General features: G+C 45.8%; 1 long non-coding RNA gene across 5 annotated transcripts in view; it reads left to right on the forward strand.

The window, feature by feature from the left end:
- Nucleotides 1–2,337: 2,337 nt before the first annotated feature.
- LOC130157529 (uncharacterized) overlaps nt 2,338–14,603 on the forward strand; it is a 30,157-nt gene continuing 17,891 nt past the window's right edge. For 4 of the 5 annotated variants that reach the window (XR_008824921.1, XR_008824922.1, XR_008824920.1 and 1 more), the window contains exon 1: nt 2,338–2,670. This is a non-coding gene — a long non-coding RNA (uncharacterized LOC130157529). Of the gene's footprint in view, nt 2,671–7,850; nt 7,995–14,603 lie in introns of all 5 variants that reach the window. The other variant, XR_008824919.1, reaches the window with a different exon arrangement.

Consider the following 14,603-nt stretch of genomic DNA (forward strand, 5'->3'; position numbering starts at 1 on the left):
TCTTGGTTGGTGCAAAGTGGCCTGAACAGCTCTTTGTATCTGTAGCTGCTACAAGAGAAACACCTTTCCTCTCTTTTTTTTTTTTTCGAAAGAGAAGCTGTTGGGACGTGCTCACCATCTCGCTCTCTTCTGATAACCCTTTCGGCATCCTTCCGTTTTCTGGTTATTCTTTACCCCTGAAATCTGATTCCTGATCTCAGCCCTCTCTTATCAGCCCTTTCACTGAAGAGTTCCAAAGCAATGGGTTAGTTTTAATCTTTGCGCTCTTTCTCTGTCCCTGAGGCCTCTTTTTGCTGGGGGAGGAGGTGAGTGATAGGACTGACATTTGTGGGGGGAAGGGGCTGCCATCCATTAACTCGCTGTTATCTATCTATTCATCTGTGCAGCAAAACAAAGGTATGGTTGTTGCTCCAGCTCGCAGACCTGCGCTGGCTTCACTCCAGCTACTGTGGGTCACAGGAGCAGAAGAGATATGGAGGCATGGCCTGACAACAGCCCAGCAACCAGAAGGTAAGGCCTCCTATACGGGCTCTGTGCTGAGATCTATACAACCACATCCTTCCCAAGAGCTGGTACCCAAGCTGTGCTGCTGAAGTGAGCAGGAGGTGAGCCCATCCTGGCCATAGGCTTCCTCCATTTGGGTGTATAAACCTGCCTGTAAAACACAGGACTGATTCTGCACCACCCCAGCATCTGGCAAACCTGTTTTGGGCTGTGCTCTTACTTAAGCAATTATATAGGATATAGGGTGCTAGAACATGAGTTCCCTTATCTCTGTTTCCCACATTACACCCTTTCCTAAGGCAAATTGATGCAGCCCCATTGAAGCCGAGGCATTGATTGACACTAGCTGAAGATCTGGCCCTGATTCTGCCGTGCTTTGCCTCTGGGTAGTCATTTACACCTGTTCAGAGTGCAAAAGGCAACCAGCAGCAACCGCTGGAGCTGCAAAGCAGTGAAGTCCCATGCCATCGCCTTCAGAGCCCGACATGCCACGCACTGATCAGTGGCACAGGGCCCAGTTCCCTTTGCATCTAAGTTGGTTTTGGCGTTGCACATCGGCATCCTCTCTTCAGCTTCTAGTAAACCTTGAGATCGCTGCCAAGTCTCATGAAAGAAAAAGTTGTGACCCAGTTCCTGGAGGGTGTCTTAGTGTAAATAACTTTCAGTGGCATGATGACACCCTCATGAAATCTAGCAGTGCACTTATCAGTCCATGAAATATGGAGCCAAGAACCAGTCCTGCTCCAACGTTACATGGTGAATACCTTTTCCTTTCCTTGCACACGCAAAATCCCTGGCAACTTCTGGAGAAGAACTACGGTTGTGCAAGCCAAACAGGGCTTGGCATATTTTCTGAATCATCAAAATAGCACCAGTTTGCATGGACAACATCAACTTTTGGGCAAAGCTTGCCAATACTGAAAAAAACGCTTATGCCTGAATTAGACCCCAGTTCACTGCAGTGAGCTGTCTTTCCTGGGTTGTCTCTTCAGCCAGCTTTAACCTTGTGGCCAAAGAGTCTTCCAGGGACTAGGCAGACCCATCTCCACTCACTGCTTGCAATATACCTGGCAGGAACCGAAGCTGAACTTTTCTTTCTTATTTTACTGATCTCAGTGACACCCTGTCTAGCATGGCACTATTTGGTGACCTCAGCAGAGCCTGTGCAAACAATGGTGAAGCTGAACAGCCACCAACACACATCTTCATGTCCTCCATCTTTCTTGGAGTCTTCCAGGCATGACAGTCACTCTGGCTTTTTCCATTGCTATCCAAAATCCTGTGAAATTACTGGAAGGCCTCCGGAACCAATTTCAAACAAAATGGATCCAGCATTTAGATCTAAGGCACCATGTTTAGATCTGTGAGTTGCTTTGGGCTTCTAATTTCCATGGGGATTTGCATAATAAACTACAGTAATAGGCTGGGCGAGTACATGGAGCAGTGGCTGTGAGCCAGAAGCTAATGAGCTCCATTGCAGACTGTTTAGCGCTGGACAAGTCACTTGACCTTCCAAAGTCACATCATCTCCATCTGTGAAATGGGGATAGTAATACTTGCCTCACAGGGGTGTTGTGAGGATTAATTAGCTGCTGCTTGTACATCGCTTTGATGATGTTAAGAACTACTAAGTATTGTTATTGTATCATGGCTGGGATGTTATTGCAGTTAGAGCTAAATCCTGCCCTTGGAAAAAGATGCGTCTTTCTCCATGTCTTGTAAAATCAGCTGCTAGGCTTGCGCAAGTAGCGTTTATATAACGTTGGTACCAAACATCAATATGCACCTTGTACCTTTGACGTTGCCAAATCCCCAGAACAAAGCCTGCTGGGAGTCATGTGATGCACCATCCTGGAGCAAACAGCTTTGGGCAGGAGCCCAACTGCAAACTCTTTTCTCTCTTCCCCCACAAATTGAAATTAGTAAATGTTTCCATCAGGCATTTCAGCGGTGACCTCAGGTTTAGAGCTCAGTGTGCCATACAAAGCCCACGGGCACACCAGCCCAGGCAACACATGCTACATGCTGCCGAGAGGACAGCCCGCGTGGGACAGGGCACCTGGGATAGCTGAGCACACTCCTGTACGCCGCAGAGCCACGACGGCTGCAGTGAGATGGGATGGCTGCAGGAAGAAATGGATACATGCATGAGCACGGACGGAAAAGGTAAGCTCCCCTGGACTAAACTCTAATCTTAGGTGGGTGCTTTCTCTCCCATATGCTCCCCTGAGAGCAAAGCCCGTTTGCCTCCTTGGCATTTGGGCCTAGATAATACAAAATAGCTCACAAATAAAACATTCGACCAACTGCAATGGGCTACAGCTCAGAATCATTAATAGGCTCAAACCACAGTATCCAGCCTATTCAAGGAACACATAGGAGTTATGCATCCAAATTTCAATGACATTTAGTGGAAGTCGGCCAAATGGCTCCCTTTGATTCCTTTGAAATTTGAGCCATAACTGTCATTGTATCTTAGACGTGTGAACTGCTCTGAGAAGTCTCCCATATAGATTAGACTGCGATCAAAGAGTTCCACTAAACTGAATTTTATGAAGACAGAGGGCTGAGGTGAGGCTGATCGGCAGCAACATTATTTGGAAAAAAACCCCAAATCTAGCAAGTTTGAAAGGGTTAAAGAAGAAAGTTGTTTGGGTAGACAGTGCACATTAACTATCATTTTCAGTCAGCATGCAATGACTAGTTAGCAGGGCTTATCATCCCCAGCTATGTGAGGAATTACAATAAATGCCTGAAATGCAAGCAGGTTTCCGGCTTAGGCAGGTAAATAATGGAAGTCACTATTTTTGTCTGAGTTGCAAGAATTCCCAGCACACACAGGCTCCCCACCCCCTCCCTACTGTAACACAGCGAACTCTACTCCCTGCTGCTTGGCAAAATGAAGTCCTTTCATGCATCCTCGGGACTTTTGCTTTGTCTGCAGAAGTAGCCGACTCATGATTTCCTTTTTGGTGGAAAGTGAGAGGTTACATTTTCTGCATTCATGTGTTTTAAGTACTTCCAGAATGTAATGACCTATGGATCAGTGGAAGGAGATAGGAGCTGCTCTGAGACAAGGACTGCATGATTTGTAGGCAGAAAATAATAAAACAAGCAACCAGAACATAATTCTGGTGCTCTCAAAGCCTGGTAGTAATCTTCCCATTGCCTTCAGTGACATGAGGCTTCACTTCTGCAGCACCATTCCATGCAGAAAATACTCTCAAACTATTCAGTGATTCAGCTGCTTTTTGAACAGCCTCTGGAGAGAAACTCTGACTGCCTCTGCAGGATAGAAACAGGGTAAACTTTGGCTAGAATGTAGTAGTAAACAGGGAATAAAGTCATTAAAGTCGGTGGCTTATTCTCATTTAGCCCAAGGCCCTTTTCCCTACCCTGGCATCCCCAGGCACCCGCCTGACCTGTCCTCTTTCCGAGGCCCCTTGGAAGTTTGTGTGATGCAGCTTTCACATGCAAGCTGAAAAAAACACTGGGCTCCCGCCACAGGAGGAGAATCAGGGAGGGACCCTGAGCCTCATGAAGTCCCATGTTGATTTGGCCAGGGTCCAGGTAAGTCCATGAGCACCTCAGACCCTTCTGCTGGTGAATGCACAGATTGTTTGTGAACCACTGCTGGGGGAAACCCAGCAGAGGTGTGGAGATGATGGTGCCAGGGAAGGGTTAACCACTGCCACAGCTCGAAGAGTGTCCTCCCTCGCTGCTTCACACATGCCGGATTTCTTAGCAAAGTGAACATATTAGCACTGGCATGCTCCCACACACCGCCTTGGCTCTGCTCCAGGAAATCATAACCCAGCTATTTGGCACACAAGGCTGCAATTTTATTTACACAATCAACTTCTTGATAAACATAAAACTTACAAAATATACCACACCCTTAAAATAAAAAAAGGAAAAAGTGTGAGGGGAGAGCTGCAGTAACCTGACCTTCCCAGCCAGAAGGGCCAACCTGCTTTGACTTGATAGCCCCATCCCCAAAGAAATCACCTGTGGATACAGGAGTTTGCCCTGGCATTAAGGCAGGGTCCTGCTGGGAGAGACACAGTGTGGCACAGACGAACTCTGTGGGGCTGGGAGCTGTCAGAGGGATTTGGGCTGACTCAGGCAGGTTTCCTCCTGGGCACCAGGGAGTGCAGGCAGGGCTGCCAGCACCCGCTGCACCTATGGCCCTCAGGCCTCCCGTCCTTACCTCCTTGCCTGGTGCCATCCCTACTCCTGGCTAGTGCAGCCATTCCCTCATGAGGGAAAGAGGGCCCTGCTCTGTCAGTAACCCCAAAACAGTGGGAGCCGGCCTCCTTTACTGCCCTTATCCTCTTCTTGTTGTGAATCTTGGCAGAGGAGTCTGTGTCTCTATGATTGTTATAATTTCCAACTCTATGCCCCTTAGTTAATCTATCCAAGTGCAAGTGACAGTTGTAGGTTTTATTTTGGGAGGAAAACATTACTGATTTCATATGGCAACCAGGTTTTCTAGAGGCATACTCTATTTTGCCAGAGCACCAGTCAATTCAGCTGGGAAGCAGGGAAGCCTAAATCTTCAGCAGCCCCCTAGGGCACACGCTGCCTTAGATGAAGTTCTGCCTAAACATCAGATAAAACTGCATCAGCCTTGCAATGAACTGAGAGGCACACATAATATCTGGTGTCACCGGAACTCAGCTCCACCACCTTCTCCTTCACCTTTTGAGCTCATATTTCTCCACTGACCCTTCACAGAAATTGCCTTGCTTGACTACTTGACAAAAGGCTCACAACCCCACTCCATTGACTCTGTAGGCACTGGAGACCGTGGTGGCATCTGGTGCAAGCTCTCTGATAGCTGGGGCTAATGGTTGTTCCGCTAAGCTTCAAACTGGACACAGGAAGAAAAGGCGATGCTTAAACAGTCTAAATCCCACTTGAGAGAAACTGCATGAGAAAAAGTAATGGGCCAAGGGCATTAAACTGATAGATACTGGCTGAGGATCTGGACATATCTGCTTTATTGCTTGCAGATAAAAAGATCTGCCTGAGGCTAACAAGCTTTTGATAGTTTGGGAAACAAAGATTGATTCTTTAATTTTTTTTCTTTTTCCCATAAATAGGAAGAACCACCTTCAAATACCTGAGACACACTGCAATCGTTTAGGCAGATAAACATCTTGATTCCTAGAGATAACAGGAGCGGAATGGTTGGCCTCAAAACCCAAGCATTCATGACAGTTCTTGAAACAAGAACATTATTACTCTCCATTTCCACAACAATTTACATAAAACTGCTAAGAAAACCCTTCTCCCTTTGCAGCTGGAAAATGTACTGTAAACACACTACCTGAACTCTTGCCATAGCTCCTGAACACCTGGAGTTGGGTGGGTGAGTGGGTCCCCTGGGCCTTTCTCCTGGACACAGCTCAGGGTCTGCATCGGAGCCTGAGACACTGGTTCCTTTGAATGAATAGTGAGATGTGAAAGAAAGCCCCCTCCCATGGAAGGACAGGAACACTGGAGATTAGAGCCAAGGCCAAGGGAAAAAAATATGCAAGACTGGGTAGTCTAGTATCATGGCAAAAAGCACCTCCTTGGAAGGAGAGCAGGCAGTTTCTGAAATAATCTAGTTGCCTGCCAGAAATTTTGTTTCTCTTCACAGGCTGGGAGAGGAGAACACGGGTCCACATAAGCAGACTGCAACTGTGATGGATATTTCTCAGGCTATCCATTACAGAACAATTACCATGCATTTAGTCTTCTCTCTTCCTCTCCAAAAATCAGCAGCTGAAATAAAAGCCACCAAGAGCTATCAAAATGGTTCTATCAAAAGCTGGGATAAAGGATAAAATACCCTTTGGGGACTGCACCTTGGCTCTTGTGGGCAGGTCACAGAGCAACTCTGGGGATGCTGCAGGAGGCTACTCCAGCCAAAGAGCCTGCAGGTGCCCTCCTGTTTTGGCAGCATCCTTCCTGTAAAGGTCTTGCACCCACCACTGTAACAAAACATTTGCAAAGTATAATTTAGATCTGCCTGCTACATATCCGGCTGCACATGAACAAAAGGCTCTCCTTGTATTGTGAATAATTTCTTCAAATACCAGGTATTGCCTCATTTCTCCAGAATGACCAAGTCCTACAATTTTATAGTGAGTAGCACTACATATAGTGACTTTCCACTAAAACAAATTTCACATCTCTGATTTAAAGCCAGTTTTTATCCTTGGTGAATGCAAGGACCTGAGTGCCTCTCAAGCAAAAACCAGAAGGCAAATTTTGCCCAGAGAGACATACTAAAATCTCAGGATTTCTAAAGACAATCTCAAGATTATGCTTTTTTGGATGCTAACATTACTACTGCCATATAAAAAAGAAACAGCTCTCAGTATGCAGGCGGTTCATATAAGTGCTATAAACTGACAAACCAACTGAACTGGTTTGCTGAAAGTATGTTCTACAAAGAGCTTCCTCAGTCCATCTGTTCATCTTACATACTATACATTACCTCCAAAAACTAAATGTCTTGTGAGAAATGACAATTAGATACCAAGTATTTCCAGTTGCGTGTAATTACTTAGCACATTGCTGTCACTGCCGTTTTGGCACAGGCATGTAGAAGTGTGCTCCATCCATACAGACAACAGTCAAGGTCTGTGCTGGTGGCTGTGGGCAGACTCCTTTGTAGCTGCAGCATCATTATCAGCTTTTCTACAGGGCACAGGTGGGACGAGGAGAGCCTACAGCTATCAGTCAAACCACCTCAGCTAATGCAACCCATTCCAGAGGGATTATACTACTAGCCAACAGCCTAGGGTGGCTACTGCATCACAGCTCTTTCTGTGGCTAAACACAGGGACACAGCAGTGGCAGGATCAAAAGCAGTGAGTACTCAGAGCTCACTTGAGATTCCCATGTTCTTGCCACCATTTGCAAAGTTAACGGGCTATGCAAAACTGAGCAGCCATCAGGAGAACATACTTTGGACTGGCAACCACTGCTCCTGCAGAGTAATGCTGGGATAAGGATAAAATACAAGTGATCTTGCTACCTGACCTTCACACCTCACAACTCATGTGTCTGCCCTCCCCCTCCTCCTGCACTTCTGCCCTCTAAGAATGAGAAAGAAAGACCAGGGAGAGACAGGGCCCAAATCAGAAGTATCACAGTTCTGCAAGAAGGGACAGGGACCTTCAAGCTGAGGGACATTTCCAGCAGAAGCACTGATGATTTCTCAGAAACGGGCTCCCAATTAGCCTCATCAAGCCTATTTCAGAGCCACAGGAGGGCAAGATGTGGAGGAGGACTTCAAGGGTGCTTTCAAATGAACTGAATCAGAGGTTTACCCAACCCCGCTCTTTCAGAAGTTTCTGAATAACGCACCAGCTTGAACCACTGGAAAGAAACAAATAAATGAGCTGGCAGCTTTCACAGGGAGGAGCCTTGAAGCCCAGTTCCCAAGACCACGCCAACCAGCTCCGTGTGACAGCATACAGGAATGAAAATAGGTAGGTAACATTAACAGAAATACACTGAAACTTAATAACAGCAGCTTGTCAGGACATGCACCAAAGAGAAATGGCTCATAATAGCTACAGCCTGTATTATGAATGTTTCATAGCCATCTGGCTAACAGAGTTGCCTAAACTCAACTGATGTTTTCTGTGTGCTGTGGAAGGAGGCTGTCAAGCTGAAGTCCTAACATCTGTATTAAGAAAAGATACCATTTCTCTTGTCAGATGAAAATGCCTTAGAATAACAATGCAGCAATGAGCAGAGCCTCTAAGGAGCTAAGGCTGTGTCCTCCTTTGATGTAAATGAGCAAGGTTCACTACGGACAAATGGAGTTATCCCAATTTACACCAACTATAAGATCCACCCCCATTGTATTAACCTCTTCTTGGTTCAGTCATAACTTTCATGTGTCTATCAGTAGTTTAAAGCAAAGGCACAGTCTTAAAGGAAAAGTACCCCCCCTGCTTTTCCTCTCCTGATCTGATTCGCATACAAAATGGGCTTATGAACTCAAAAATTATGGGAGGGGTTCAGGGAGGAGGAAAGGGAGACACAAGAGCCCTTTTATTTTGCGTCTTATTCACAATGAAAATTGGCACAGAAGCCAACCACATACATTAACATAGTTTGGGCAAGTTTAAATCTCATGAATACATTTCTGTGGAAAAACTATGTGACTATGGAAAAATCCCCTCTTTTTTGCCATTTGAAAAGATAACAGGCTTCTATGTGGAACATACCCAGAACCTGCCTGATTCAGAGACATGGAAATACAAAGATGAATAAGGCTGAGTTTCCCATGCTAGGGGCCCATGGAAACTGAGAGGGGAGGAAGAAGTAAGGAGGCCCATTGACTCAGGAGAAGGACTTTCATCCTACAGGTGAAGGAAGTATTTGAAGGCACTAGTAACATCGCAGGCCTGTTCCAGAGCCCATTTAAGTCACTGGCAACATCTCATTGACTTCACTGGGATGTGGGTCAGGGCTAAACAGTTTTAAAATATAATCCAAGGTTATTTCTACATCAGTGTGTAATAAGTGGGATTCAAAACAGTTCAAGTGTGCCCAGCCCTGTGACTTACCTGCTTTCTGTCCACATGTCTGGCTGCTAGCTAGCCTGGCTGCTGCTTGGGCTCAAAGTCTCAGTATCGCACTGAGGAAGAGCTGAGCTCAGGACCTTTTTGGAAGGCTCTCTTGGACTGAAGTGCACACTAGACTGCACCCATGTCTAAGTCAGGCAAGCCAGAAGAAGGAAGGCTTTGCCCAAATGCATCGGGGCATCAGCTGCACTTCTCTTTCCTTCCTGTATCTCCATTGCACTTCTCCAGCCTCAGGCTGAAGAGGGCTCTCAGTGTGAGCTGGAAGGTTTGCAAAGAGTAGTGGGCATATCTGCCAGCCAGTGTGGGTGTTCCTTTGTGTGATGGTATAAGTGCACCTGGCACCCAAAATCTGGAATCTAAAGCTAGCCCAGCCACAGCAACTTGCACTGAGGTATTCTGGCCCAACTGCAGTTCAGATACAGCCTTAAGAGTTCTGCAGAATTTGACAGTTACACGAAAATAGTGACCCTGCCTCATATATCCCTAATTGCAACCTATAAGCTATTGCCATTCCCATAAAAACCCCCTTTGCCTTTGCTTACTGACACTGCACAGTGCTGTATTTATGGCAAAGGATAGTAACCTCAGAATGACTGTTTTCCTTTGAATGAACCAGTTTGCTTTATTATTAGCCTATCTGATACAATAGTTTGCATTACAAGTCCTTCATCAGATCACTTCAAAAGCACGTCATTGCACTAGACCTTTAATATCTTGCTAATTTGTTTCATAAATTACTAATTGAACTCTAAATGACTCATATTGGTATGGTGAGTCTCACCATACAGAAAACTCAATGATCTCAGAAGAAGATACATCATGGAATCATCCTCTCCTGCTAGGTAACACAAAATTAAACAGTGGGGTAGGAGCAGGACAGGGAATTTTCCTCCACAATTAGCAGTTCAGAGCCCTTATCACTGCGATGCATCTAAGTACCACATATTTTGCACCTGTCTAAACATGGAGTTTCCACTGATGTCAGTGTGTGGAAGAAGCAAGGTGTATGGATCCACACATCGAGGGCAAAGGAGCTGTGGAGTAGATCAAAAGGGAACATTCTCCCTTCTGGACAAGTCCGTCCATAGTGCTAGCTCTGTTGCTTCAATGACACATAATGCACATCGCCACTGATGTCATTGCTAAATTTGGCTCCACTGGAGACATGGGGTTTGGCAGGGATCAGCAAACACGATTTTTCACAGATTGTCCAACGCTGACCACTTCCAGGCATACCAAGAGACTGTCTTTGCTTTTTCCAACACAACCACCTCCAAATGCAGCCTAGAAACAGCATCACACCTGGCACTAGCTTGGCAGCTGGTGAAAGGTAATTGAGTATGTCAGGACCAGTTCTCCAAATGCACAATTCTGTTACTTACTGGACTAGGCTGGAGAGAGGTCAGCAGGGCTTCAAGCAGCTTTGTCTGACTGACCCTTCTTCGCTCATTGACCTGCTGTTTTTCCCTAGAAGCCAGCCTGATCACCACTCGCCTTGCAGCAAAAGATGGGTTTCTTCTCACCTGACTCCTAACAATGTTGGTATCTACATCTGCTCAGCCACAGTCACCTCCCACCACAGTTCATGGAGTGACTAGGCATTTCTGGGGAGTAAACCACCCGGCCTACAGCAGATACCTCCCTTAGGATTAGATCAGTATCACTCCCTGACGGCTGTGAAGACCATTTAGCTCTAGATCTGCTGTAGATATTCACATAGAGCCAGAGGAATCCCATCCCAAGTGAGTGGTCAGATGCTGAGCTGCTACGACAAATTAAAAGCACACTTGTTTTACACACACAGTTGGCCTTGTGTGCATCCTTTGCTCCTTGCCCACCTATCTGGCCTTGTTCTAAGCTGCCTTTTATGACTGGCCCTAGGACAGGGAATTTGCTGCTGTTCTTACACATCCAATAAGCAACATGAACATGAAGACCGCCACATGTGCACAGGCGGTGCTGCTCTAGCACAAAGACTTGAAGCAGAACTGGTTAGCCAAGTTCTTACCTGTAGACATAAAGCCCCAACAGGGACCTTTGCAAACATCTCTGCTGGTCTCCTGCATTACCAGGCAGCGTTTCACCCAGCAGATTTCTGAACTTAGAAAGCTACATGGTTCCCTGGTATAATTACAAGTATACTCCCACTGGATTTAGCACCACTGGTTAACCAAACACCATGCATTAGTTCCTAAGAGAAAGACATTATTTATTTTACCCACAAAAGGTTTATCTTGTAGTAGCCATCAACTTCCCATAGAAAGATCACACTCTACTACTATACATCAGTCATTAAAGGCAGCGTCTAAACTTTAATATCTCCAAAGGAACAATAATTGCGACCCTCTCAATATTTTATATCTGCAGACAGGCAAAATGAACTCACTGGAATCAGCAGGTGGTGTATGTTCAGCTGCTCAGAGTAATATTCGGCTTGCCTATTCCCAGCGAGGGCAGCTGACATCAGAGAAGCAATGCCCTGTGAATGTACCATTCAGTGGATAGGAGAGCCCAGAGTTTGTATGGTAGACATCAAAGTGTTTTGTAACATGCAGATGTTTTCCATGCAGAGGCTCAGAAAAGCGATAGCCAAGATTTTGTAAATCCTGCACTATGGTTTTTTCTTCCTTTTCTCCCTCATATACCCCCATTTCCTTGCCTTTTCTTACATGGAAGAGTGATACCATTAAAAATGATGGGTTATATCCTTAGCTGATACAATGTGGTGTGACTCCGCTGACTTCACAGAGCTATGCCTGTTCACACAAGTTGCAAATTTCTCCCATCAATTTAAATCTATACAGATTTACATCATGGGGAATAGTGCAACATTTTTTTCCATAGCTAATAAGCCTCAAAAAAAAAGATGACCTTTGACATCTATTAAACTTGTATTTGGAGAAAAAGATTTCTCCCACCCTATCTCATGTCCTTCATCCTGCTCCTCTGTTTATTAGAGGGTCCTCCCAGTGCCATGTGAGCCAGAGCTGAGCTGAGTTGCTGAGAATAGTGCCCATGGATGAACCCACGGCTGGATCCACTTGCTGACATATAGCTCTGTTCCCTTTCCATCTCCCCAAGTAACACTGTGAATACAACCTGTCCCAAATGTCCCTGAGTCTTGCTGAGGACAGAGCCCTCATCACTACCACCCAAGCTCACACACAGAATGTAGGTAAAAATTCCAGCTCTGTTTGATAGAGGGCAGCAAGTTCAATGCACAGGTCCCTCGGCCCAGGTGAGTTCCTTAACCAGCTAGCTAATAGCTATTTTTAAAAAGTTCTCCCTCCCTTTCATTTTCATTTCATGAAACATTTCAAGAGGGCTTGCTTTCATCTTCCTATGGAATAAAAACACATTTCGAAACCTCACCATTTTCTATTAAATTAAATTATTGTGTTCCCACTTGCCCTAACCAGAAGCACTGTACCACCACATCTGCAAAATATATTGTATTGTGCTATGATCTTGTGCCGTTCTGCAGAGAAACACAATGAGGTTTCCCATGACATTACCAGCTGCCCTCACACACAAACTCCCTCCCATAAATAGGTGCCAGTCTATATACAGCACACATGAGGACAGACACTTCCCATCAGGAGCAGGCCAGAGAGCTTAAACACTTCTAAAAACTCCACAGCAACAACTCTTCTGCTGGACAATATGCTGACTGAGCCTGATTTTGGGATACATTGAATTATCCTGAAGAGGCAGGTGACTTAAGTGCCAAATTCCTTACCACATTTACTGATTTAATTTGACCACTGAAGTTCTCCAGGCTTTTTTGGAAGCCCAGTTACAATTTCAGGAACCAGTATGTCCAAGACAATCCCACAGGTTGAACACTGTCATTAAAAGCATAACCTGTTCCTGCTTGAGGCAAATGATGGGAGTCCCTGCAGAAGTGGTAGTGAATTAAGTATCATCTGCCTCAGCGGTGGCTCTGTATTATGAAGCAAGACCTAAGACCACTGGAGATCTCTGAGGCCATGGTAAAAGTCTTACATTTCTTCCAATAAAAGATGAGCTTGATACTGCCTAGAGACATGCAAAATATGTTTGGGACACATTTTCTGGAAGAATTGAGGAGAGACCAACCAAGATGATCAGGAGCTGGAGCTCATGATGACCAAGGAGATGTTGAAAGAATTAGATTCGTTCAGCCTCTAGAAGAGAAGATGAAGAGGAGACTTTATTCCTGTCTCAGCTACCTTAGAGACAGTACCAAGAATTACCAAGCCAGGCTCTTCTTGAAGGTGCACAGCTCTTGTGGTCATTGCACTGACAACTCGCATCTCCTGGAAAGCATCCCAGTAAGGCTCTCTTGTAACCCACCTTCTCCAGTGTTATGCGTACGGGTACTCTGTATGCTGCTTTCCATATGATCTCCTGCTCTGAGATCAATGTTTCCACCCTGTTCCTCTTTCCCTGAGACTAACTTGCTGGAGGTTAAGCTGCCTCTCAAACAGCCCCCATCCCACTTAGCCTGTATCCCAGGATTTTCTTTCATGAAAAAGGTACTGTAAAGGCTTTGGACCCTTAGCTGTGATTTACACTTTTTCATCTCCTGTAGAAAGCCTGCCGTGTATGTGATGATACCATTCAGCTCCGTTTACCTGAGAACTTAAAAAAATACCATCGGAGGTTGTTTTTTCCATATGGGTAAATAGTAGGGGTGGGAGTATTCCTTATGGGAAACCTGGAACAGTCGCACTCTGTCGGCCTGACATTTCCTGCTGTAATTGAAACTTTTGATGTTAAAAATTCCATTTGCACAGTGTCTCTCTAAGCCAGGCGGGGAGAAAGGCAGAGGTGGGTGCAGCATTAGCACAGTTTCCCCAACTCCCCCACTGCAGCCAGTTAAACTATAGCAGGTGAGATGCATAGATGTAAGGGAAGGAATATGAGGAAGGAAATACCAGCTGAGTTAGGTAATTTGGGTCAGAGGAAGCCAGGCATAGTTACAGAGGCAGGTACAGATTAAATCAACTTGAGGCTCTAGGTATCCGTGTCTGCCCATGCCCCTGTCCAGGAGGGCTGGGAGAGGTGCACCCACGTGGTCCTATGCTCACAGGGGATGTGTATCTTGGACATCTGGGGTCTGCCCTGAGAGGACAGGAAAATAGCTCCTGCCTGGGGACCCATGGGGAGAAATAATTTTTCCCTGTTCAAAGTTAAAGGACATTTAGTTGAGTGTCTTTAAAAATCCCACCCAATGCTATACAAACTAATCCTCAATGAAATCAGCGAAACAGCCAAAATTTCTGACCCAAGTCCCAACTGGCCTCAGATGGAAATCCAGGCAGAGGAGCCCACTGCTGCCAAACATAAGCTTATCCCGGTACCAGTCCCAGACCCCACCACAACCTTACACCTGAGGACCAGCACAAGCCTGCTAGCCACTCAAGCCAGCCCAGCTGCCCCGGGCAGTGGCAATTCAGTTTATCCACAGGGGTCCTTTCCACTGGGGACACAGCTCATGGGTCCATAGGAGTTTCACCC

This window comes from Falco biarmicus, chromosome 12, assembly GCF_023638135.1.
Source record: "Falco biarmicus isolate bFalBia1 chromosome 12, bFalBia1.pri, whole genome shotgun sequence".
NCBI lineage: Eukaryota > Metazoa > Chordata > Aves > Falconiformes > Falconidae > Falco > Falco biarmicus.